Genomic DNA, 24,331 nt, shown 5'->3' on the forward strand with positions numbered 1-24,331 from the left:
ATGCAAACTCGATCAACAGGCAACCAGATTCTCCTTTACAACGATAGCATCGACCGCATAGCTCGTGAACTCAAAGAAAGGAGAAACACAATCAAACTTGTACCTCAGCAACCATTCGATATGGCTGACGAACAAAATCAACAGAATGGCCCTACAAACATTGGTGCTGGAGATGCACCAAGGGACCACCGTCAAAGGAAAGGAATTGCACCTCCTGCTATCCAGAACAACAACTTCGAGATCAAGAGTGGTCTCATCTAGATGATTCAGGGAAACAAATTCCATGGTCTGCCAATGGAGGATCCACTCGACCACTTGGATGAATTTGATATGCTCTGTAACCTAACAAAATTCAATGGTGTCAGTGAAGACGAATTCAAGCTCCAGTTGTTCCATTCTCTTTTGGAGACAAAGCACACATCTGGGAGAAGAATCTGCCCCATGACTCAATCACCACCTAGGATGATTGCAAGAATGCTTTTCTAGCAAAGTTTTTCTCCAACGCCAGAACTGCAAGACTCAGAAATGAGATTTCTGGTTTTTCACAGAAGACTAGTGAAAGCTTCTATGAAGCATGGGAGCGCTTCAAGGGTTACACCAACCAATTCCCTCATCATGGTTTCACGAAAGCCTCTCTGCTCAGCACTCTATACAGAGGAGTTTTACCACGCATCAGAATGCTTCTGGATACCGCCAGCAATGGGAATTTCCAGAACAAAGATGTTGAAGAAGGCTGGAAATTGGTTGAGAACCTAGCTCAATCAGATGGTAATTACAACGAGGACTGCGACAAGACCATCAGAGGCACAACCGACTCTGATGACAAACACAGGAAGGAGATCAAAGCGCTGAATGCCAAGCTGGACATGATTCTTCTTAGCCAGCAGAAGCATGTGCACTTCCTTGTTAAGGACGAGGATTATCAAGTCCAATATGGGGAGGGAAAGCAGTTAGAAGAAGTTAGCTACATCAACAATCAAGGTGGCGACAAAGGGTATAACAACTTCAAGACCAACAACCCCAACCTCTCTTACCGCAGCACCAACGTGTCTAACCCACAGAACCAAGTGTATCCACCACAGCAACAACAAGGTCAGAACAAACCTTTTGTTTACTACAATTAATGTTTTGTTCCCAAGCAGCAATTTCAAGGGAACTACCAGCAGCAACCACCACCTGGGTTTGCACCTCAGCAACACCAAAGTCCTTCTGCTCCTGACGCTGATATGAAACAAATGCTACAACAGCTGCTTCATGGACAACCATCTGGCTCCATGGAGATGGCCAAGAAGATATCTGAGTTACACAATAAGCTGGACTGTAGCTAGAATGATCTAAATGTCAAAGTGGAATCACTAAATACCAAAGTCCGTTACTTGGAGGGACATTCTGCATCTACTTCCGCTCAAAAACAGATAAGCCAACTTCTAGGAAAAGCAATTCAGAATCCAAACGAATATGCTCATGATATCACTCTGCGCAGTGGAAAAGCACTTCCAACCAGGGAGGAACCTAAAACAGTCAATGAGGACAGTGTAGATCAAAATGGGGAGGATTTCAGTCTCAGTGAAGATCAAGCTGACAAACAACTCGAGCAGTCACCCGACCATGTTACTCGACCACCATTCCCAGAAACATCACCAATTGCTCTGAAACATGTTGCTGTCAAGAACCAAGAAAAGGTCTTTGTTCCTCCTCCTTACAAACCCCAGCTTCCATTTTCGGGCTGTCACAAAAAAGCATTGACAGATAAGTATAGAGCTATGTTTGCAAAGAATATCAAGAAGGTTGAGTTGCGGATACCTCTTGTTAACGCTCTAGCACTAATCCCAGATTCTCACAAGTTTCTGAAAGACTTGATCGTAGAAAGAATTCAAGAAGTGCAAGGGATGGTAGTATTGAGTCATGAATGCAGTGCTGTCATACAGAAGAAGATCATTCCTAAGAAGCTTAGTGATCCTGGTTCATTCACTCTACCATGCTCTTTAGGTCCATTGGCTTTCAACAGATGCTTATGTGATTTAGGAGCGTCGGTCAGTCTCATGCCACTCTCTGTTGCCAAAAGATTGGGGTTCACTCAATACAAATCCTGCAACATATCCCTTATCATAGCTGACATGTCAGTAAGGATCCTGCATGGTTTACTCGAAAACCTACCTGTCAGGATTGGAGCTGTAGAGATACCAAGTGACTTTATAGTCCTGGAGATGGATGAAGAGCCCAAGAATCCTTTGATTCTGGGAGACCTTTCTTAGCAATTGTAGGAGCTATGATTGATGTCAAGAAAGGGATGATTGATCTAAACCTTGGCAAAGACTTTAGGATGACCTTTGACGTCAAAGACGAAATGAAGAAGCCTACCATAGAAGGGCAACTCTTTTGGATTGAAGAAATTGATCAGTTAGCTGATGAGTTACTGGAAGAGCTTGCAAAAGAAGATCATCTTAACGGTGCTTTAACCAGAAGTGGTGAAGATGGGTTTATGCATTTGAAAACTTTGGGATACCATAAGCTGTTATACTCCCATAAAGCGATGGAAGAATCAGAACCCTTTGAGGAATTGATTGGACCAGCAACAGAGGTAATGGTAATGAGCGAAGAAGGGTCAACACAAGTTCAACCTCCACACTCGAGAACATACTCGACCAATCACTCGACCTTGACTGTCAGCGACTCTAGGAACTGATCATCCCAACTTCACATAACTGGTCTGAACTCAAGGCGCCTAAGGTTGATCTCAAACCACTTCTTAAAAGTTTAAGGTACGCATTCCTTGGTCCAAACTCTACTTACCCCGTGATCATTAATGCTGAGTTAAATGATGATGAAGTGAACTTGCTATTATCTGAACTTAGAAAGTATAGGAGAGCAATTGGTTATTCATTATGTGACATTAAGGGAATTTCACCTAGTTTATGCAATCATAGGATCCACCTTGAAAACGAATCCTATTCTAGCATTGAACCAAAGAGGAGGTTAAATCCTAACTTGAAAGAAGTAGTGAAAAAAGAAATTTTGAAACTGCTTGATGCTGGTGTCATCTACCCTATCTCTGATAGTATTTGGGTTTCTCCAATGCATTGCGTCCCTAAAAAGGGCGGAATGACCGTCGTTAAAAATTAAAAGGATGAACTGATCCCTACTAGAGCTATAACTAGTCATAGAGTGTGTATTGATTATAGGAAGTTAAATGCTGCATCTAAGAAAGATCATTTTCCTTTACCATTCATTGATCAAATGCTAGAACGCTTAGCTAATCATCCATACTATTGCTTTCTTGATGGATATAGTGGTTTCTTTCAAATACCAATTCACCCTACTGATCAATAGAAAACTACTTTCACATGTCCTTATGGAACTTTTGCTTATAAGAGAATGCCATTTGGTTTATGCAATAATCCTACAACATTTCAGAGGTGTATGACCTTTATATTTTTAGATTTAATCGAGGAGATAGTGGAGGTCTTTATGGACGATTTTTCGGTCTATGGCCCCTCTTTCTCCTCATGTTTGTTGAATCTTGGCAGGGTATTGACCAGGTGCAAAGAGACAAATCTTGTTCACAATTGGGAAAAGTGTCATTTCATGGTGAAGGAAGGCATAGTGTTAGTTCACAAGATATCAGAGAAGGGTATAGAGGTTGACAAAGGAAAAATTGAAGTGATGTTGTAGTTGCAGGCACCAAAAACGGTGAAGGACATGAGAAGTTTCCTCGGTCATGCTGGGTTCTACAGAAGATTTATTAAAGACTTCTCCAAGATAGCCAGACCGTTAACCAGACTATTGTGCAAGGAGACCGAGTTTGAATTTGATGAGGACTGCCTCAAATCCTTTCACACCATCAAGGACGCCAGCCGGACGTTGGATGAAGCTCAAGGAAGATATGCAACAATTGAGAAGGAGCTTCTAGTTGTTGTATTCGCATTTGAGATGTTCAGAAGCTATTTGGTTGGATCAAAGGTAACTGTCTATACAGACCATGCAGCTTTGAGGCATCTGTATGCCAAGAAGGATACTAAACCAAGACTGTTAAGATGGATACTCCTGTTGCAAGAGTTTGACATGGAAATAGTAGACAAGAAAGGCATCTAAAATGGTGCAGCTGACCATCTGTCAAGGATGAGAATCGAAGAACCCATTCCGATAGACGATTCAATGCTAGAAGAGCAGCTCATGGTTGTAGAATTCTTCGGTAGGAGCTACAGCGGGAAAGAGTTCCACCAACTGAACGATGTTGAAGGAAGATCTCCAAGGTATGCTGATCACGTCAATTACTTGGCGTGCAGAGTAGAGCCTCCCAACCTGACCAGTTATGAAAGGAAGAATTTTTTCCGAGACATACACCATTACTACTGGGATGAGCCTTATCTTTACACTCTCTATAAAGATAAGATCTACAGGAGATGCGTCTCAGAAGATGAAGTAGAAGGTATCCTGCTGCATTGCCATGGCTCCACATATGGTGGTCACTTCGCGACGTTCAAGAGGAGGACCACACTCACTCGATCTAGCAGCAAGAGAGGACGACTTCTGCAGTCTTGTAGTTTACGCGACCGGGGTGCTGGCCGAAGCAGAAGAAGAGAGGTCGAGTATCGTCAAAGCGGTGCTGGCCGCCACAGAGTTGATGAGGTCGAGTACCCACATGTTGGAGCTGACATAGAACAAGGCGAATCGTCTATGGCCTGGGAGCAATCACAGGTAGCCATTGACGACCAACTCCGTTTATTCTTCGACTGAGGTAAGCGCCTCATGGATACCCTGAAATACTTGGATTTTCTTATTCATTTTAATCACTCTTGTTAATCCAAGTAGCTGACTCTCCTTATTAGAGCAGTTAACCCAAACCCAAACCTAAACTTTCTTTCAAGCCTTATATCACTTGTGAGTGTTTGTGAGGTCTTATTCCGATTAAGTTTAGTAGAAAGTGTCAGGTTTGTAACGACAGAGATAGTGTCTCATGTAGTTCTAGTTTACATTTTTCGGACTAGATAGGACTAGGTGAGCGCTTATACTTTAAGTGGGGATGTGTCTAAAAAAAAAAAAAAAAAAAAAAAGAGGAGTTGATTCATTGATAAGAAAAGGTAAAAGACTCTAGGTGAAGTAAGCTAAAGGAGCAGAAAAAGTCTAGTAAAGATTTTGGGATTTGTAAAGAAAAGAGTTCTTGTTAGCTAATGAAGAAGGGTAAAAGCCCTCAGTTTTAAAATTTTAAAAACAGGAACCTTAGTTGTTTAAGAAATCCAAATCCGCTAGATGTATCAAAGTGTTGAGGAAGGTTCTCCTAGAGTCAAGAGAAAAGAAAAGAATAATTAGAAAAAGGGCTTAAAAGATTCATGAATGCAAAGGGTATAGTTAAGTTTTTATATTGGGAGTGGAGATGGGATTACCATTAGAGCTTCATTGGTTATACTCTGGGTAGATGGGATCTTATCTCTGTATGCATAGCTTGGGACTTACTTTTAGCATTCTACTAAAGCTTAATCATTTTTTGAGAGATCCCATGTTACTAAAGCTTATTTTGTAAGGGACCATCTTTGTCTCTTGACCTTTACCTTAGCCAAATGAGTTCATTGATGATGCATTGCTTGATTCACGTTCCAGAACTAATGAATGTTAAAGGGATTGGTAGATTTGAAAACATGTGTAGGTCGAACATAAGAGTCGGATTGATTAATAACAAGGCATGGCTAACGTTTTTGAGTACAATTCGATCATATCCCAGCTTAGAACTATCAACTTGGACATTGATTTCATTTGATTTATCTGGTGCTTTGGCTCTGAGTCCTCGCCTTCAAACCTCACCTCCAGCTTGTTCTTAATTGTTTGCTTGAGGGCAAGCAAAGACTAAGTTTGGGGAGTTGATAAGTGTGCATTTTACATGTTTTGAGCATCCATTTGTTATCACTATTGCATCATATCACCACTGTTTTATACCATTTCTCATCATTTGTCATCACTTTGCATGTTTAGGATAGTTTTGCATGCATGTTGCATATTTGTGTTGCTTTCAGGTGATTTGGAGTTGTTGACGAGCTAATTGGAAGAAGCGGACTTGATCATATCAAACCACTCGACCCCCTGGTCGAGTAGATGCTTCACGACCTCAACAGACCACTCGACCCCCTAGTCGAGTAGAATACCTCATCACTTTACGTCACCACTCGACCCCATGATCGAGTACCCCCACGACAACCACTCGATCACATCACTCGACCCCCTGGTCAAGTATCATCACCTCCACCACCTGACCATCACTCGATCACACCACATGACCACCTGGTCGAGTAACTCCATCACTTTCACTCGATCACTCTACCACCAAGCCGAGTACCACGATCTCTAGCACTCGATTTCATACTCGACAGCCAGCTTCAGAGTCTTCTCTATTCTGCACTCAATCATCCTGCTATTACTTTGTTGTTATCATGCTTTCATTCCATTCAACGTTTATGCTTTTTGCTATGATGTCTGAGTAGTGAATAGGTTTCTGAGGATGGGTTAGAGTAGTTTAGAATTCTTAGTATGCTAAGTGGTTGAGTTTGATTTATAGATCTCTTTTGGATTAGTTGTTCTTAATGCCTATTGCTTTTTGATCAACTAGAATTTGAGCCCAAACATTTCCGCGCCCAAAAGGTGTTCGATGAAATGTCTAAACCATTAATTCCAGAGATTTGTGGCTTTGTACAAAGGTATTGGTTGTAGAGAGCGTTTTTGCTTTAACTTGTTGATTCGTAATGCTTGTTAGGTTAGCTCTCGTCAATGGTGATTAAGTCTGGGAGTAGTTTAACTTGAGGGTCTCTGTTGCGGTGGCACTTAGATTTTGTTACCGAACTTGTTGTCTAGGGATAATTTATTGAGCATGTCAATCACCTGTAAACTGAGGAAACGAAACTACTCAATTACCCCATCCTCGGAAATTCTTTATCTAATTGATTTCTTTGTTTACTCTACTATTGTTTACTGCATCTTGTTACCTGTTGCTTAGTTTTTGCATTTCTCTCCTTTTACTCGACCACCCAGTTGTCTGGCAACAGACTGTGCACTCGAGTATCTTTGTTACTGTCTTTGCTATTTACGACCTGTCACTCGACCACACCCAGTGCTTGGCAACAAGCTTTCTTGGTCGAGTGTTTTGATTTATCTGTTTGAATTTCTGTTTTCTGCCTGTTCACTTAGGACTGCTAGAACACCCGAAAACCTGTTATTGCTTGGCTTGACTCTGTAAACTCTGATTGCATCTTGATTGTTAGCATCACACCCATTTGGATTGTCAACCTAAAATACTACAACGACATGATTGGTGTTTTAGGATAATTGACTAAAAACCTATTATCACGGAACACCACCGGTTATTTCATAATTAGAGTTTGAGTTTAAGAATGTTTCGTTAACAACCTAACTATTATTAGATCTACGAACCAATAATTTCCTTAGAATACCCTAAGCCTGACGTTTTTACTTTCTTGTCTTACCACCTCACAATCTGCTATTGCTTCCTTTTGTTTCTTTTTATTTTCATTACTATCTTACTTAGCTTAATTCAAAACCTTGGTCTATTGTGTGATCCGAGAGCTTTGTGGAATTCGACCCTTATGTGCTACAATCAATCTCTTATTTGAGACAGTGGTCTTAAGGCAATTTGACCTATATCAAATTTGGCACCGTTGCCGGGGATCGACCCGGGTCACCCGCGTGACAGGCGGGAATACTTACCACTTAGTACAACGACCCAATATAGTGGTAAGTATTCTCGCATGTCACTCGGGTTCGATCCCCGGCAACGGCGCCAAATTTGATATAGCTCAAATCGCCTTAAGCTTACTCCCTCAAATAAGAGTTGTCGTTAGCACTTAAGTGTCGAATTCCACTGAGCTCTCGATGTTCACACAATAGAATTATGATGTTATTAAATAATCTAGACAAAGTAATTGAATGTAAAAGACAAATAACCAAGTAAACGAAGTGTAGATTCAAGTGATTAAAGCGTCGGGTCTAAGGAATTGTCTCGGGAGATAGATAAATTGTAGATCTAGCTAATATAAGGATTGTTATGGCACCGTTCTCAAACTCAAACTAAGATTCTAGAGTAACCGGTGATGTTCCACAAAACTCTCTTTACTTAGAGCTAAGATAACCGGAGAAACCGAGAAATCTTATACTAAAGCATGCATTGTTATCAAGCTTGATTAGTTCACCTAGTATCTAAACCAGAGCCCTTCTATGAGCCTACATGTTCTTTCTTAAATGCCTAAACTCATCTATGATAGTTCAAACAACAAGTACCTATGGTGGGCATACCTATTATCTAATATCACGTTCTAGGTGATCAATCTAAAACTAGCAATAAGAATAATCAAGATGAAGAACTATAAGAATAATCTTAAGGGGTTTTCGATCTACTAATCCATCTAAATCCCTATTGAGACTCCCTAAACCCAACAAGGTGATTACTCAGATATGATAACAGAAACACAAATCATAATCTGACTAGTTTGCATTGATGAATTAGAAATAGAGTAAAAGGAGTCCAGAATCCTCTCTACAGGGATTGGATTCTTCTCTCCAAAATGTATCTCAATCTCTGAAAAAACAAAACTTAGGTCTAACAATGACCAAATAATTAGGCATATTCGTGTCTAAAAAAAGTGCAAGGACTACTTTGCAAATAAGGAAAACTCTAGGGCTTCTCAAAGACTTGGCAGAAAACAGGAATTCCCTCAGTCGAAATAAGGGTTTCAATCGACATAGGTATGGTGTCGATCGACACCAACTTCTGAAAAACGTCTTTGATAATCTTCATTGCTGAAAAGCTTTCAAAATTCCTTATTATGCTTCATAGCTCCCAGATGTGTAAGTGTACTTGAAATGACTCAAAACATACGAAAAAGACTCTAAAACCCATTATGAAACTATGTTAAATATCAGTAAAAACCAAGATATATACGGGGTTATTATCTACACGTGTGTCAAAATGATCAATAGAATCAGAACTATGGTAAATCCTTTCTTCACCTGAAAAGAGTAGTAGTTCACTGTCATATACACTTATAAGTAGCAGGTGATAAAGTTATATGTATACTTTTGAGTAATATCAAAAGTTAATTCACTAACCTGTTAGCTTGGAAAGCATATGATCGTTAATTGAGTTAACATCGTCATTGGTGGGACACAAAATACCTCTATCTTGGAAAAACGTTGGATCTCTCTCTTGAGCAAAGGTTGTACCATAGACTGCTTGAATGATTAATTCTATAGGGTTGTCTCCTTCAGAAATACGATTATCATCTGGTATTTGTATCTGAGTTACTCCGTCGTTCGGCTCATTTAGTTTTCCCTCGCCAACTGCAAGGATCCATTTCAAAAATTCTTCAATCTCACGTGCCTCATTTATGTCTATATCTTGGAGAAGCCTCATGTTCTTCGTCAACTTTAAAACTTTGCAATGCTGCTAAAGATAAGACGAATTGAGTGACGATTTGACAATCAGTTCCCTACCGGCTGCAGGGATGACAGGAAGAATTTGCCTAAAATCACCTCTGAAAAGAATAACTTTTCCACCAAACGGCTTATCTTCTGGAGTCGATAGAATATCTTTTAAACTCTTATCTAATGACTCAAAACAGTACTTACTCATCATAGGAGCTTCATCCCAAATGATCAACTTAGTTGCTGTTACTAATTCAACAAGATTAGTACCACGTTCTATGTTGCATGTTGAGGTCTCATGAGGAGTTAGAGGAATACCAAACCTAGAATGTGCAGTTCGGCCACCTTCTAATAACAGAGATGCAATGCCGCTTGATGCAACATTTAAACAAATATCTCCTTTAGATCTTATCGCTACGGATAGAACCTTCTACAAAAAGGTTTTTCATGTTCCTCCAAAACCATATAAGAACAAAACACCTCCTTTGTCATTAAGGACAACATCCATTATTTCATCATATACCTTCTTCTATTCCGCAGTTAACATCTTTAACCAATTATCATGTTTTGTTTTCAATGACTCACGGTTGTAGTTGCGTTCATCGAGGATCAACTGATTAAAGGCAGGTTCATCGCCAGGTTCAAGCTGAGGCAACATCTTATACCTCCAAAGATTTGTTCCATGCTTTTTCAATATTGTTTGCAACTCTTGTAAACATAACTGAATCCTGTCTTCGTCCGACAATATGTATTCTACATATAAATTAATATTAGATTGAATGTACTAAACTATTTATAAAAACATCTATAAAATTGTATATTTAATTAAAAATAATAATTTAACTAACATGGTTGTCTAACTGATTTCCAAGTGTGTTCCCATACAGACAGTATCTTCTAAGTGTGTTCCCACACAACGGCTGGGGAACACAAGTTTCGGAAATAAGCATAATAACAAACAACTTGCGAACATACTTAGGAGAACACCAAAAATTAGCCTTCTCAATACCGTGGATATATTCCTTATCATCATCAAGCAAACCTAGAGTATAGCATGAATCTCTGTATGATTCATGAACAACACCCTCGACGGTTTTGATATCATCAAATCGTTTTGGACCATTTTTGTTGTTAATCAGGATGCGAAGGTGATATGCATCATCTATCTTTGGAGGTACATGATTTATTCTACCAACAGCAAAACCTGGCATTTTTCTTCTGTGAAACTCCTTATCTTTACCATTCCACGTATAGAAATTAGGTATTTGTTCATATAAAAGTTTTGCTGCTTCCAGATCACGCTTATTAAGCTCGAACCTTGCGGTAAATTGAGTCTCATCATTATTCACTCTATACAAAACATATTCAGCAGTCTCACCTTCCTTGACATAAACGGGTTACTTGCTTTTCTCATGGAATGTAAGTTTAAATACTGATGTTTGTCGATAATGTATAGGATACCCTCTAATCTTCCACATCGCTTCACATGCAGATACGTATCTGTAAAACGGTATTTGAGTTATTTTTCATTAAGTTTCATATTTAAAATAGTCTCCTAAGAATGTTTACAATAAACTGAAATAAAATAATGAAAAATACCTGCAATCAAAATAATCCTGAACTTGATTTCGTTCTTGTGGATCTTTATTTGTTTCTCCTACATTGTTTTTCTCGGTGACATCTTCTTTTCGATGAGGCTCGACAGAGACGGTTACACGATCAGGTCCCTCGTTAACATATTTGAATAAGTATTTAACAGAGACGTTTGGTTACACCACTCTACATTGATGTGAGCCCTGTATTTCCGTAACAGGACATCGTTGTATGGAACAACATACCGGTTGTCACATTGATACTTATTCTTCTCGATGAAAAGACCAGTATCTATGCGTCTATATATTGGATAACCTTCATTGTCAAGAGACGTGTTCTCAACATTGTTCTTTGGATAAAACTTGGAATATTTACCATTTTCCATGCATGGCAAATTAGGATTAACCAATCCGCATGGTTCATGAATCATACATTCCGACACAACTTGATATAGCTCTGGATCTTTTTCTTTATCTGGAATTTCGGCAAAGATAATCTTTTTAACGTCATCAGCGGTAGGAAACTTGTATCTAGGATCCATTCAAAAAATTATGTGAGCATGTGGAAGACCTCTCTACTGTATACATCTGTTTCAACATACCAATTATGAGTTAATGTCACTTGCAAATTAAAATTCATGAAATATATGTTTTGAAAATATGAAATCATTTAGTACCTGATTTGGTTTTTCCAAAGATATGATTCTTTGTTAGATCATCCATCAAGTTGTCGAGTTTGATTTTATAAATCCTGCAAATGATATCCAGCCTGTCCTCAGAATTCAAATTCCGTTCTTTAACAAATCTTGTGATCTCTGGCCACTTAGGATTACATGTGAAGGTTATAAACAAGTCGGGAAAGCCAAAATTTTTATAGGTCGCCATTGCATCTAAGTAGTTCTGCTGCATATAAGCTGGACCACCAGAGAAAGATGGAGGAATGATACAACTTTTTCCTTTATTAGAAAGATCATTATTTCCGGCATCAGAAGCATCTTGAACTGCCTGCTTGTTGGTACTGCGCAACTTCGTTTGATTTTTTTTTATATACCTTAACCGATTAGACTCTATCATGGTAAAAGCGTCAACCATGAATTGTTGAAGTAAACGCTTTGAGCGAAGGAGGATGTGCTTCTCATCTTTTCTCGCTTGTAAACGGTAGTCAAACCACTGCCTCATACTAACATCTTCCTGCTTCTTCTTTCCTTTTGTTATTTTGGTAGGAGTTTTTTTTATTCCAAGCCTATAACCATCCTCTCCTTTTGGAAATAACAATGGATACTAAAAAGCTAGATATGAAACGTGACATTCAAGTATTCTCCTTAACTTTCCAGACTTCATCTGTAGGACTATATCTCTTGTATCTAGATTGTCGTCAAAATCTCCAGGTATCAATGCAGCAACTTCAGCTACAGATGGAAGGTTATACACTCTCCCATCTTTGTCGCGCTTAGATATAATCTTCATATGAAAATTTGTCTCTTCTCTCTTTATGTTGAATCTATCACGGGCAATCCTAAATGCACCAACATGAGGGTTTATCTTGTTTAACATTTTTAGTAAAGCTGCAACTATTCTTGAACTTTTGTTTACCACCTTCTGTCCCACCATTATTACCTTTGCTGCAATTTTGGATAATAACAAAAGACAAATAATAAACAAAATGTATTAACTGGTACAAAATATAAATTTTTCATAAAGCTCAATTGAAGTTAACACTTACCTCATAACTTCAATTCGATTATCAACTTCATTCTTAGTGTCCATGATATAAAGCTGTTGGAATTTTGCATATACGCCAGGTTTTGGTTTCAACGCGCCTATCAAGTGATTGTTTTCTCTTTGTAAAACAAACATAGATGGACCACGTCTCTTTTTTACTGATCGATCTACCTTGCCACCAATAGATGTGAATGAAAACAACATGTTGTATGGTCTGATATTTGCTCTAAACAATTTAGCATCTTCATGGTCGCTTGTAAGCAACCACCACATATATTTAGGTGATTCTTTTAACATAAGTAGAACAATCTGTCCTTGCATACAACATCCTGTAAAACCTGGATTAGCACTCCTCCTTCTTCTATTTAGTCCTCACTGTACCAGAAAATTACACCACAATGTAGACATGTGTGATTCGCATCACCTTCGTTATGATAACCTGAATCGAAAAAACATCAATAACAAATATGTTATATAAGTTTTTCCTTGTTTCTAATATATATAATATATTAACAAATCATCTTTGTTTGAAGCTGCAACACCAAACTCCTTGTTTAAATTCCTTATTAACAAATCTTTCATGTCGATCATATATTTTGGTCCAACAACCTGATCGCTCGGTAAATCTTTATCCGACTCATACTCTTCTTACTACTACAGTCAAATATATGATCATCAAATTCTTCTGACCTATCTGTAGACAGGAGATGAAATGAAAGTAGAAAAAAATAAAGCAATTTTACACTGTTTATATAAAGGTAGCTATTTTTAAAAGTATGATTAACATTATACCATTATTAGAATATATTGCTTCAGAATGATCAATTTCTTCATCATTGAGCGTATTGGCACGTACAATACTTGTAGAATTTTCCTTTGATTATGTTTTTGTTGAAAGTGGGACTCCTAACAATCAACAAACAAAAAATATTAAATTTTTTATGGAAGTAATAATATAATTTCTGTTAAACTATTGAAAATTAGGCAAACATAGTAAAACATAATATAAATAGCTAATTTTCAAATATGAATCGAACGTTGCCCATTTGATACTTTTTTCTTCTTATTCGACATTAATCAAATGGTATAGAACTTGGATCCTCTCCTAGAACCTCCCGATATATTTGTTATATCCTATAAGACATTTCCAGAGTCATCTACCCCAATCAATATATTTAAGTTTGGGGTAGTTTGATTAGGAGTTAAGAAGTCTGGTGATCTTACTGAGAAAAACAACAATCAAATGAAGATAAATAAAAATATTAACTAAAATGTATTGTATCTAATACATATAACTTTATAACCTGATGAGATTGATCTTTTTCTGGCCATTCTTTTAACAGCAGACAACCTTCGAACATGTGTTTTGTTAACAATATCATAATTGTTCGTTGCTTCATCATTGGTCTTCTCTCGAAGTAATGATGATATTCTTTTAGTATTGGATAAATTTCCTGCAAAGAAAATATAAATATCAACACATAACATATAAAAAATAATTTTTTTATATTTAAAATTTAGATGATAATATTGTATATCGAATAATATATAAGTTACTAACCTGATTTCCTATTTTTGCGGCAGCTCTTGTAAAAGTTGGATTAATCACTTCTGAGCTATTAGATCGATTGACTATATTTCCTCTTGTGTTTGGTATATTATAAATTACTCTGTCTCATTTGGAGTTCAAACATATATGAATCAAAATAAAGTCGAAAGAAGTAATGATGAGGATATATGAGCATACTACCTGTAAGAGTTGAATTCATCGAATTAATAGGGGTAATGGGTGAGGAACTCCCATTATTATTTCCCGAGTATAAGGGTAAGGACACATGAGTATGAGGAGTCTGACTCCTTTTTGTAAGATCGATCCAAATGTTTTATTATGCGAAGGAAAGTTGGTTTTATCGAACAAACGTCTTGTTCGTTTTGAAGTTTTCTGATTTTTTTTGTTGTTGATCTACATCATTTTCATCATTATCCTTTCTTTTCTTCATTGTAATCGACGAATAAAAACAAAGAATATTGATTTGGTTTCAGTAGAAAGGCTAAATGTTTCAGAAACCAAATAAAATGATAAACATAACAATGCTAAAAATTAGGAAACAATATATATGAAAATGTATTGTTAACAAAAATATCTATAATATAATTCTATATGGCACAACATACGAAATGTATATTCTAGTTTAGTTTATCTACTCTATTATTATGCAAATTGTAACACAACTTATGAGATGCTTGATTAAGAAACTCATCGTTGAAATAATTGATGTTTCCAACTTAGAAGATTCTCTAACGTTTTAATGACATATTTCGTTGGACAAATATTTTAATAAATTCTAAGTTTTGCATATTTATTTTCTTTGTTTAATACATTCATATCTAACACATATTTTAGTTTACATTTGATTTCAAAAGTTCCATTTCAAATACATTATTTTAAAATCAAAAAAATATCTAAATAATTTAAATCCAAATAACCTAATAAGTGGCCAATATCAAAAAAAAGTTATAATTTTATCTAAGATTACGGAACTCCAGCTGATTTAGTAAGCATTAACTAAAACGAAGCATAATCAAAATTAATGTTTAACAAAAATAATGCATAGGAAATGAAAAAAAAACATATACAAAGTCTTAATAGTACCTGTTTTAAATATAATAGAGAAGATTTTATAAAAACGATGGAAACAAGTCTGGTATTGATGTTTTCCGTTCTCATCAACAACTTCACCTATTTCAGCTCGTTGCATTCGTTCAAGGAATTGAGTCCTGAAACAGTAGCAAAAAAAGAAGGAAATAAATAGCCAAGAATAAAATTATTTATAATACACTAAACAGTTAAGAGATAATGAAAATATAAACGTTCTTACGTGATGCGATCCATGTTAATCTCTGGGTAACTTTAATTGAATGTAATTCTTGAAGCACCATTATGTGTGATTAGACATTGACGACCTAAAATATTTATGTTTTTATTATATGCATTAGCTATAAAAAAAACATATGATGAGAAGAGAGTTAAATTTACCTTCATGATCAGCAACGTTCCAAAATCGAAGCACGCATGTTATAGGATTCATACCGAAGGTCCACTGATAACCAAGGTGTAGACCAAGTTCCCTCCACAAACGCACAAACAAATCACAAGTATATCCACTTGCAACACATGTAAGAGTTTTTCCCCTAATAAGAATATCTTAATTATTTCTCTCTAACATCTAAGTTCTATAAATTAAGCCACCTATAAAGATAACAATGCTTACTATGTTTCTACATTAAAATATATAACCAAAAATATGTCGAACTATATAGTCGGAAATACTAACCAAGTATTTTTAAGCTCAAACTCGAGAAATTGAGAAAGTCGAGGTTTTCGGAATATTGAGGAACATAATCTGGTCTTGTTATATTCCCAACTCGCACGACAACACCATAAGCATCTACAAAACATTTTCAGAAATTTGAGAGAGGTATGATATTCCTTTGTAATAACCACCTCTATCATCTCTCAACATGTTTTTATTTTTTTTCAAGTTAATAGGTCAGAAGAAAGATGAAGAAGGTAAGTAATGGATATAAAGAAGGGAGGAGGTTACTTTTTTTTTATGGGTTAGGATATGTGTAGGCGTATAGCTTAGAATATTTTAGTGTATATTACTTTTACAAAATAATTTAAATTATTACAATAATTTATATGCCATACAAATCTTGTCAGTCGAATTTGGAATATCGATGGTAAGTTATAATGCTTTTTATGGTTACTTGCAAAAAGTAATTAATTTTGAAAGGAACAAAATATGACATAAGTTGTCATATCTCTTGGATGAGTTGTCAAATTTTGTTAAAGTTGTCAACAATATATTTCATTGAGACAGGAAGATATGTAAATAAATTGAATTCAATATAAAAGTCAATATTTTTATCTACTCAATTAAAGAACAGAATTATTCCACAAAATATGTATAAAAGCACAATATAATTATAATAGACCGAAATCTTATATATATATATTACATTAAATAAAGGTTAAATTTTAACAGTTATATATGTATTGTTATTTTTTAAGTCATAAAAGTAATGATGTGACTTTGATATGTATCCAAAAAGAAACTTTAAAAGGTGTGCATAGATTTCCAAAAAGAAAATTCTTTTAATATAATAGAAAGGATATTGAAAGATAATGCTTGTGTAGGGTTTTAAATCTAAAGAGTCCAAATATATATGATTATGTTTTGTAAAAGACAATGACATTGAGTTGAAAAGAAATGAACTTAATATTTAAAGATCCTTGATAATAGGTTTTTGGTCAATTATCCTAAAACACCAATCATGTCGTTGTAGTATTTTTGGTTGTCAATCCAAATGGGTGTGATGCTAACAATCAAGATGTGATCAGAAGTCACTAAGTCAAGCCAAACAATAACAGGTTTTGGTGTGTTTTAGCAGTTCTAAGTGAACATGCAGAAAACAGAAAATCAAACAGAAACAGTAAAACACTCGACCAACACAGCTCTTTGCAGAGCATTGGGTGAGGTCGAGTGACAGGTCGAGTAACAGACAAAAAATAAAACAGGGATACTCGACTGCACAGTCTGTTGCCAGACAACTGGGTGGTCGAGTATCAGGTCGTGTAACAGTAAAGAAATGTAGAAATTAAACAACAGATGACAAGATGCAGTAAACAACAGTAGAGTAAACAAAGAATTCAATCAGATAAAGAATTCCCGAGGATGGGGTAATCGAGTAGCTTCGTTTTCTAAGTTTACAGGTGATTGACATGCTCAATAAATTAACCCTAGACAACAAGTTCATTAACCAAATCTAAGTGCCACCGCAACAGAGACCCTCAAGTTAACCTAGTCCCAGACTCAATCACCATTGACGAGAGCTACCTAACAGGCATGACGAATCAACAAGTTAAAGCCAAAACGCTCCCTGCAACCAATACCTTGGTACAGGGTCACGAATCTCTGGAATTAGTGGTTCAGACATTTCATCGAATACCTTTTGGGAGCATAAAATGTCTGGGCTCAAATTCCAGTTGATCAGAAAGCAATAGGCATTAAGAACAACTAATCCAGAAGGGATCTATCAATCAATACTCAATCACCTAGCATACTCAGAATTCTACACTACTCTAACCCATCCTCAGAAATCTATTCACTACTCAAACATCATAACAGAAAGCATAAACGTTGAACAAGTTGAAAACATGATAACAACAGTGTAACAACAGGATGATAACAGAATGAACAACAGTAAACGAAATCAAGACAAAAGCTGAATACTGAATACTGAATAGATAAAGAGAAATCCGGATTACAAAAAGACTAGAACACAAGGTCTGCGGAATAAAACTAGGTAAAAACTTCTTTTTGCGAAAATGTGAAGTACATGCTACTTATAGCCAAATATCCCGAAACCCTAATACTCAAAACGACGAAGTATTGGGACGGATAAAGAACTGTACTCGACCCATGTGGTCGAGTGGGAGGTCGAGTGAGTAGCTGGAGTCTTCTTTCCTTTCCTGTGCTCGAGTGTCTGGTTGAGTGCGGAATGAAGAAGGCTCTGAAGCTTGTCATCTAGTATGCAGTCGAGTGGTGTGATGGTGATACTCGACTTCCAAGTAGAGCAATGAGGTCGAGTAGTGGTCTGGCAATGAAGGTGAAGACACTCGACCTCGTGGTCGAGTGAAGTGATCAAGTGTTTGTCAGGAGATACTCGACTTCCAGGTTGATTGACGAGGTCGAGTGGTTGTCTGATGATGGAGGTGAAGACACTCGACCTCATGGTCGAGTGATGTGATCGAGTGATGGAGATGAGGGCACTCGACCTCGTGGTCGAGTGGTGAAGTGAAGTGGTGATGTCCTCTACTCGACCTGGGGGTCGAGTGGTCTCTTGAGATCTTGAAGCTCCTACTCGACCTCTGGGTCGAGTGGTTTATCATGATCAGATCCGCTTCTTCCAGATAGCTCGTCAACAGCTCCAAATCACCTGAAATCAACGCAAATATGCAACATGCATGCAAAACTATCCTAAACATGCAAAGTTATGACAAATGATGTGAAATGGTATAATCAGTGATGATATGATGCTAAAGTGATGACAAATGGATGCTCAAAACATGCAAAATACACATTTATCAACTCCCCCAAACTTAGTCTTTGCTTGCCCTCAAGCAAACAATCAAGAACAAGCTGGAAGTAAGGTTTGAAAGCGGGGATTCAGAGCCAAAGAACCAGATAGACCAGATGAAATCAATGTCCAAGTTGAAAGTTCTAAGCTGCAAGATCAAATTCTACTTAAAGACGTTAGCCATGCCTCATTATCAATCAATCCGACTCATATGCTCGACCCACACATGTTTTCAAATCTACCAATCCCTTTAACATTCATTAGTTCTGGAACGTGAATCAAACAATGCATCATCAATGAACTCATTTGGCTAAGGTAAAAGGTCAAGAGACAAAGATGGTCCCTTACAGAATAGGCTTCAGTAACAGGGGATCTCTCAAAAAATGATTAAGCTTTAATAGAATGCTAAAGGTAAGTCCCAAGCTATGCATACTGAGATAAGATCCCATCTACACAGAGTATATCAAATGAAGCTCTAATGGTAATTGTTGATTCTGTAATCAAACAATGAATTTGTACTAAGGGATTTAGACAAATTCACTCCTCTCTTAGCTCACAAATAATCAAAGGAAAAGAACTAAGTTGCTTGAACAAAAAGCTAGGGTTTGCTCTGTAATAGTAGTCTCTTGTATTAGGTTAAAAATGGTCTCAATGGGGGGTTTGACCCCTCTATTTATACAATGGGTCGAATATACCAAAATATGATAAACTTCTAATTATCCTAGGTCTAAATCTTCATTACTTCTATTCTTCATAAGATCCTCTTCTCTTAAATGGAAGTTTTCCCTTTACACGACCTAAGAAGTTGGTTATGGCGATCTTGATTGTCGACTTAAGTCTTCGGGCGAGCTCATGACTTAGGCCCATTAACAGGCTAACCGGGATACCCCGGTTCAATCGACTTCTCGATTTTATTCACATTATTCCTCGGTTTAAATTGGTATTGTCGGAGGTGCTAATTCCTGCACCAACAATTAGTCCCCCCCCAGTCCGGAGAATCCGAGTTGCCTAATTCGAAATTTCCGAACTTAGAAATTGAATATTTGATTTAAATCTTGGAAGACGTGAATTAATCATTAGATCTCCGAATCGATTCGTATTTCGAACGTATTTGACACGTGTCAAATCGTCGCATCTGTACGCGCGCGTGAAGCTCAAGAACCGAAGCGTCCCGTAGGTTTAATGATGACCTCGTAGGCTTGCCGCCCATTCGTCTCTATTTATATTCGACCAAACCCTCGGGAAATCATTTTCTGCCGCTTGCAAGAAGAATCAAAGGTAGCTTTCGCTCTCTCCTCTACGAATTATTTTGTATTCTCGATTCTTTATCGATTTTTCCGGCAATGGGTAAGGCTGTTCTTGTTTCTCCGTCCTCTTCTTCCTCCGAGAGCGAAGCGTCGTTAGTTCGCCGAAACTCTCGGTTAACCGGGAATCCAAGTGACGAAGCTCAATCTAGTCGATCGAATCGGATCGAAATTCCGACGTTGCTTGATGAGCCAGATCGGGAAGGTTCCGGTGGACATCCCGCTGCTCCTGAAGATTCGGTGGATTTTTTAGCTCAGTTCGACCCACTCATCGACCTGGAGGATGCTTACAACACGCATCCGCAGTATACAGAGGCTGAAGTTAATGCGAGATTACTTCATGAGGATTATGTCGAATTTGACCTCGACCCAATTGTTCATTGGAACACCGAGATCACCGTAAAAAAGACCCTTTCAACAACCGAGTCAGTCGCGGAAGTATTTACCTTGTGCGGCTCCGGAGATCGCCCACTCACTTACATGATTCTCGGAGAAGATGAGCGTCCTTGGAATCCCCCTCGAGGATATGTCTGTATGTATGAAGCCTACTTCAGACAGTGTCATCTTTGGTTTCCCATTCCGTCTCTGATCATCTCCTTTCTAAATCGCCGTCGTATGGCGTTCTCCCAGCTCACTCCGGTGGCGATCTGCAATTTCGTTGTTGCTCTGACCTTCGGCGCTGAAGAAGGTTATCTGGTAAACGTTCGTTGTTTCGAGGAAATGACAACGTTGAAAGCTATCAGGTCGCCTGGCTATTGGGTGGTGAATAACCGCCCAAAGTACAACTTTCTTCCCGGTCCCAAAGTCAGTAATTTCAAGAACTGGGAAGAATATTACTTCTACATCAGGGTCGACCTCGAGTCGTATGAGCGTCCGTTCTCGTGGAGGAAAAGGATGTGGACGGAGTTTCCTGGTAGACTTCTTTTAAATAGATAGGGTAAAGACATGTCGATCCCGATTAGATTCTCATAGCCTTTTCTTTTGTTGCAGATCGGTACAGGCCTAGCCCGGAGTTTCCCATGGAGTTCGAGGGAGTTTTAGAGGCAATCTTCCAAGCTCAACGTCGTGCGTGGAAAGACATCACGAGGTCGCGCGTCAACAGGATAAAGGGGAAGGTCAGGAAGCCCTTTATTAGCTTTGCTGCCGGGCTTTTGAATATGCCGCCTCCTCAGCTCCCATCGAAGAGGAGACTCATCCTCTAGACGGAGAGGCGGCTACGTCGAATCCTCCCGTTAGTGCTGGCCCTTCCGGTGTTGATCAGGTCTCCCATGAGACGGTCAATCCAGATTCTCAAGATAGGACGCGTCTTGAAGGGGCCGACGTCGTTCCAGCTCAAGAGATCGCCGAGTGCGATCAAAGTCAATCCGTTCAGGTCGTCGAGCCTGAAATTCAAAATGTTACCAGCGACCGCTCCATCGCCGTTTATGCCGCCGTGCCAGCAGGCGAAGAGGTCAACACGGGCCTAGTTATCGTTGATCAAGACAAGGATGAAACCGTTGAGGAGCTCGAGACTTCCAGGAGGTCCCGTGAAGAGAAAGGGAAAGGAGTGGCTAACCAATCCAAGAAGAGGTCGGCCTCTGAAGCCGGTTTAGATGAAGTTGCTGCTCCGAAGACGTTTCGCCTGTCGCGAGGTGAAACTCTTAATTCTGACCAGTTTTCGTTTAAGTATTCTGGTGCGAAATTCCTTGTGAGAGATCAGGAGGCCGCCAGTCATCTTTGGCGTAACTTGATGCTCCCTGGGACGAAGGATTTCCCTAATCTTGACGACCTGGTTCTGAAAGAGGGATATCAAAAGTTTGCCAGATCATCACTTGAGGTACGTGCTAGTTACATGTCTTCCTGTGGCTTAATATCTTTGTATTTTAGCTTTAACCGTAACTCTTTTTCCAGACCGCCGCCCTGGCCAATGATCTGATTGCGACATACGATCGCAAGTTGAAGCTGAAGCTCGCCGACAGAGAGGCCTTCGATAACCTGAAGAAATGCGCAGACCAGGCCAAAGCCATCTACGCCAAAGACATGAAGGAAATGGCTGCATTGAGGGATGCTGCCGAGATTCATAAGGCGGAAATGAGCTCGTTGAACGACGAGGTCAAGAGGCTCAATGGTCGAGAAGCTGATCTTCAGAAAGAGATCAGCGATCTTCAGGTCGCGTTGGTTGCTGTGAAAGAGCACGGGGAGAAGGAATGCAACAGGCTGCGGAATGACCTAGTTGCTAAGGTCGCCCGTACTACAAAGAAAGCCCAAGCTCGTCTTGATAAAGTGAAGGCTTATCTCAAGGAGCAAGAGGACCTTGTCGGGCCAAAGGTGGATGTTGAGAATCAAGCCAAAGGCGCTGAGGAGATAGTGGGCATTCTGAACTCAACGGCCTTAAGGAGTTAACCAAAAGGGCGACTGACGAAGTTAATGCCTTGAACGTCATCGAGCTCGGGGATGATGACCTGAACATGTCCCCGGATCAGCTCGGTTTTTTGAGGCAAGCCTCCCAAATTGCTCCTGTGGCGGACCATCACAGCTCAAATGTCGACCTCGTTAGCGGAAGCGATATTCGACGTGTAAGCGTTGAAGAAACGAACCAGACGACCTGAATCGGTCGTCCTTGTAATTTATTTTGATACATTGATCGTGGACCCAACTTTCGGGGGGATCTCAAAACTCATGTTTAACCGTGGACCCACTTTCGGGGCGGATTTTAATTTTAAACTCTATTTTCGATGATTTTCCATTTTTCCTGTTTCCGAGGCAAAATAGTATTTTCTCTATGTTTTCCATTTATGAGCTTTGGCATTTTTGGAAAAGGAAATTAGGGGAAGTCAACCTGTTAATCAAGTAAATTTCCATTTTCCCAGTTTTGGAGAAAATGCAAATATTAGTCTTTCTTGGGAAAGGAAAACGAGAATTTCCAGACCGCATTTAAGCAAATTCCCAATTCGATTTCTGTATTTGCCCCTATAAATACTTCTCTGTTGATCACCAATTGTTTTATCGGCCTTTCCTCCTTTTGTTTGCAAGATGGAGAGTGCTGGATCTTCTTCTTCTGTTGGCAAAAATGTTCCGACTTTCTCGAACGCTGAGGCGATTGAACGTGGGATGCCGTTCTTCAATAACCTTCGAGTTCCCTGGACTCTTCTATTCCAGGCGAGCTCGGAGGCAAGACGTGAAGCTGAGGGGTGTTTATCATGTGTTGAATCAAGGCATAAGGAATACCGCGAGATGTTGAGGTATTATGATGAACGAAAGTCTGATATTGCCCGAAAAATGGCTATGCTGGAGTCGCATCCTCGCCATTGGCTCAAGAATGGTTTTCAGCTTCTGGCTCCGATGCCGGACATCATTTTGTCGTACTGTGAGGATTGTGCTCGAGATGCTGCTGCCGCCTCAAAGGAGAAGAATCCAACAATCATTGCTGATGGGGACTTCATTCCCAGGACGCCTTCTCTATTCTATCTTGGGCCAGGTGCTACTGATGCTGATACCAACGAGTGTCAGAACTTCGTCAACCAGGTAAGGATTACTTTGATTCGTGTCTTCGATTTTGGGATGATTTTTAAGATTTTCGTTGCTTTGGTTTCCCAGGTCAGATTTCTACATCAGGATCAATGCCGCGAGCTGTAGTACTTCCGAACCAAGAAACGAAGAGTGGATTTTCGTCTCGAGGAGCTCGAAACTCTGATTGCTAAGCTGAAGAAGAAGCGAAGAAGGGTCGTCATTCGTCTGGATGAGGTCGAACAGACGATTAGGGCACTGGAGATTCGCTCAGAGGATTGGGAGAAGGTTGGTCTGCAGCTAATGTGGCCCATGCCAGATCGCCTCCTTCAGGATAATCGCGTTGTTTCTGACAGGGCGATCTGATGTCCTATCTGGCCGGTAGCTCTGCTGGATGCCAGGATGATAGAAGATGATCCTTAGTGGCTTTTCAGATCGTTTTTCCTTTTGTCTTTTTGTTTTCGAATAAACGCCTTTGTTATGGCTGCCGACCTTGTTTAATTCTCTAATTTATTCTTTGTAATAGCTCCCGATCTTGTTTGGTCGTTGATTAATATAATACAACTTTTATGAATTGGCTTGTTTCCCGTGCGACCTTTGAGGTCGGCTTTTGAGTTCTTTTTGGAGTAACGCAATTTTTTCTGTCTAAGTTCGGATTAG

General features: G+C 38.8%; 1 non-coding gene and 5 pseudogenes across 6 annotated transcripts; 4 read left to right on the forward strand and 2 right to left on the reverse strand.

The window, feature by feature from the left end:
* AT2G09870 lies at positions 1-4,908 on the forward strand (annotated as a pseudogene; the record flags this gene model as incomplete). Its single annotated transcript has 1 exon — positions 1-4,908.
* A 1,063-nt stretch (positions 4,909-5,971) lies between these two features.
* Positions 5,972-6,476, forward strand: AT2G09880 (annotated as a pseudogene; the record flags this gene model as incomplete). The annotated part of the gene is made up of 1 exon: positions 5,972-6,476.
* A 1,149-nt stretch (positions 6,477-7,625) lies between these two features.
* MIR8175 lies at positions 7,626-7,814 on the forward strand. The gene has a single exon (NR_140079.1). It is a non-coding gene; the product is annotated as a microRNA ath-MIR8175 precursor (primary transcript).
* Positions 7,815-9,262: 1,448 nt separating this feature from the next.
* Positions 9,263-13,092, reverse strand: AT2G09890 (annotated as a pseudogene; the record flags this gene model as incomplete). The annotated part of the gene is made up of 1 exon: positions 9,263-13,092.
* Positions 13,093-18,170: 5,078 nt separating this feature from the next.
* Positions 18,171-18,766, reverse strand: AT2G09900 (annotated as a pseudogene; the record flags this gene model as incomplete). Its single annotated transcript has 2 exons — positions 18,171-18,672; positions 18,741-18,766.
* Positions 18,767-20,224: 1,458 nt separating this feature from the next.
* Positions 20,225-24,037, forward strand: AT2G09910 (annotated as a pseudogene; the record flags this gene model as incomplete). The annotated part of the gene is made up of 7 exons: positions 20,225-21,098; positions 21,176-21,250; positions 21,358-22,001; positions 22,076-22,531; positions 22,561-22,740; positions 23,198-23,689; positions 23,801-24,037.
* Between the last annotated feature and the right edge of the window lie 294 nt (positions 24,038-24,331).

The sequence above is a fragment of the Arabidopsis thaliana genome, chromosome 2 (assembly GCF_000001735.4).
Source record: "Arabidopsis thaliana chromosome 2, partial sequence".
Classification (NCBI taxonomy): Eukaryota; Viridiplantae; Streptophyta; class Magnoliopsida; order Brassicales; family Brassicaceae; genus Arabidopsis; species Arabidopsis thaliana.